The 2,414-nt window shown below is 50.1% G+C and overlaps 1 pseudogene; it reads right to left on the reverse strand.

Moving 5' to 3' along the window:
- Nucleotides 1-893: 893 nt before the first annotated feature.
- Nucleotides 894-1,445, reverse strand: LOC133379046 (rano class II histocompatibility antigen, A beta chain-like; annotated as a pseudogene).
- Nucleotides 1,446-2,414: the final 969 nt, after the last annotated feature.

Consider the following 2,414-nt stretch of genomic DNA (forward strand, 5'->3'; position numbering starts at 1 on the left):
TTTTTGCATCTCCAGGGTGCTCCAAGATGCAACCAGTGACCTCATCCACTCCCACCTTGACAAAGCCAATTTGCTGCCAACTCTCAGGGACACGATATTCGATGGATATGCACCAGTGTGAAGTTTTTAATTCTGTGCTTAAGACCTGACGAAAAGGGCCCAATAGCAAAGCCTGAAATGGTTCACAAATTGGAGGAAAAGCTCTGGGGCTGGCAGGAAGGAAAGGCTTTGCAGAAGCAGGAGCAGAGATGAGAGGGGAGGGGGTCTGAGATGGCCAGATGGGCTGGGGGTGGAGAAAAGCTTTGAGAAAAGTCTGGAAGAAAGGGGACAGGTTTCAAGCCTAACATTACGTCCTTTTATAGGTCAAATATCCAGGAGGAAGGGAAATCGCAGAGGAAAGTGGTGAGCCAGTCGTTCATTTATTTAGAGCTTTACCTCCCCACAAAAGCTTCAGGCCACTTACAATACTTAAACCCCTAAAATCCAAATGTGTATAAAGGCACTTGAGATCTGCTGCCTACTTTTAAGTTCCTTGTGGCAACACCTGTGAGAGTCCCAGATGTGACCTCCTACTCGCTGCTTTCTATTTCCTAGCCAGTTCCTGATCCACAAAAGGACCTCTCCTCTTACTCAGGATATCAATGAAAGCCCCCTCCCCTCCATCCGTTCATCAGAGCCTGTGGCTGAAAAGCAAACGGGGGGGGGAGTCCCAAGCAGCCTGGAAAAGGAGGTGGGGGTGGAGGGTGGAAGAACAGAGAGAAAAATTACCTGTAGGCTGAGGAACGGATTGATCTGGGGCAGGGAAAAGGACAGAAAGAGTCAGGATCAATTATCCCCCCCAGCAGTCCCTTGGGAAGATCTCCAGGACTTTAGCATGTGAACAGGAGGGGAGCCTAGGGCCAAGCCCAGTTCTCCCCACGTTCAGGACCCCCCACCAACCCTCCCCCGGCACTGCCCTCATCACCTTTCTTGTTCTTCAGGGAGAGGGTGAGTCCAGTTACCACAAAGACCAGCCGCAGCACCAGCCCCACAATCCCCGTCCACATCTTGCTCTTGGTGGAGTCCGACTGAGGCTCTGAAGAAACAAAATCAAAGAAAAAGCTTTGAGTGAGAAAAGGCAGGCCCGGGATTGGACCCCGAGGGGAGCATCCTCATCCCCCATGGAGGCCTTGGCCCTGGAATGCCCCCTTTCGAAAGAGTCTGCCTCCACTCCAGGAGATTGGGGAGATGGATCAGGGCTGTCATACCCCACTGCACGGTGACGGGCCCCCCAAAGCTGGCGTGCTCCACTTGGCAGGCGTAGATGTCTCCATGTTCCGGCTGCGCCTCCAGCATCACCTGGATCTGGAAGGTCCAGTCCCCATGCTTCCCGTTCCTGAACCACTTGATCTTGATCTTCACGAGGGGAAGCCAGCCACGTTACAAATCAGCAAAGTGTTGGAAGTGGGGCAAGAGCAACTCCTGTTTTGTTCTTTTGTTTATGTTCCAGAGGGAAGATAGAGCTAGGGTCCTCCAGATGGATAGGCTTGTTTACCTTTTACCTGTGATGCTCTGACTGACTTCCTTCTGTTGCTAGACTGTGACGCCTTTAGGGAAGCTTACCTGCCCTCCTCCTTCTGCCCTTTCCACTCCTTTCCTTCTCCGACTGTCCGGGAGAAAGGAGACATCCCTTTGTCTCTGCTAACTCCTACACCTTGGTGTTATGCCTCCAACTTAGCTAGTTAGTTAGAACTAGGTTTGCCTTTTCTATCTACTATGTATTTCTCTAAATAAAGTAGCTTTTCTTATTTTACTTAAGTCTCCAGGTCTCAGTGATGCTGATGCAGGGTAAAAGCCTGCTTTCTTAGGCAAACACACGCACACGCTGGCACACTCCCATTTCAACATCTGCTGTTACTCTGCTTGCTGTGGTGCTGCTTTAAAATAAATTAAGCACACACAAATACAGCGCAATACAAAGTGTTGTGTGATGGCGGGGGTCATCCCCTGGCCGTGATCTTTACCTTGGGCTAGACTGGTGGAGGGAGGGAGAGAGAAGATTTGGGAGGGGGCTCACCACATTAAGGTGTGCATCCGAAGAGGAGGTTGGTTTGTATACTGTTGTGAAAAGTAAATACAATTTCACAAGCAATACCTTACAGAAATGGAAATGGAAATGGACTGCCTTCAAGTCGATTCCGACTTATGTTGACCCTATGAATAGGGTTTTCATGGTAAGTGGTATTCAGAGAGAGTTTCCCATTGCCTCTGAGGCTGAGAGGCAGTGACTGGCCCAAGGTCACCCAGTGAGCTTCATGGCTGTGTGGGGATTCGAACCCTGGTCTCCCAGGTCATAGTCCAACACCTTAACCACTACACCTGTTCCCTACAGCAGTCCAGAAATTAAATGTTGTTATGTGCCTTCAAGTGGATTT

The sequence above is a fragment of the Rhineura floridana genome, chromosome 3 (genome assembly GCF_030035675.1).
Source record: "Rhineura floridana isolate rRhiFlo1 chromosome 3, rRhiFlo1.hap2, whole genome shotgun sequence".
NCBI lineage: Eukaryota > Metazoa > Chordata > Lepidosauria > Squamata > Rhineuridae > Rhineura > Rhineura floridana.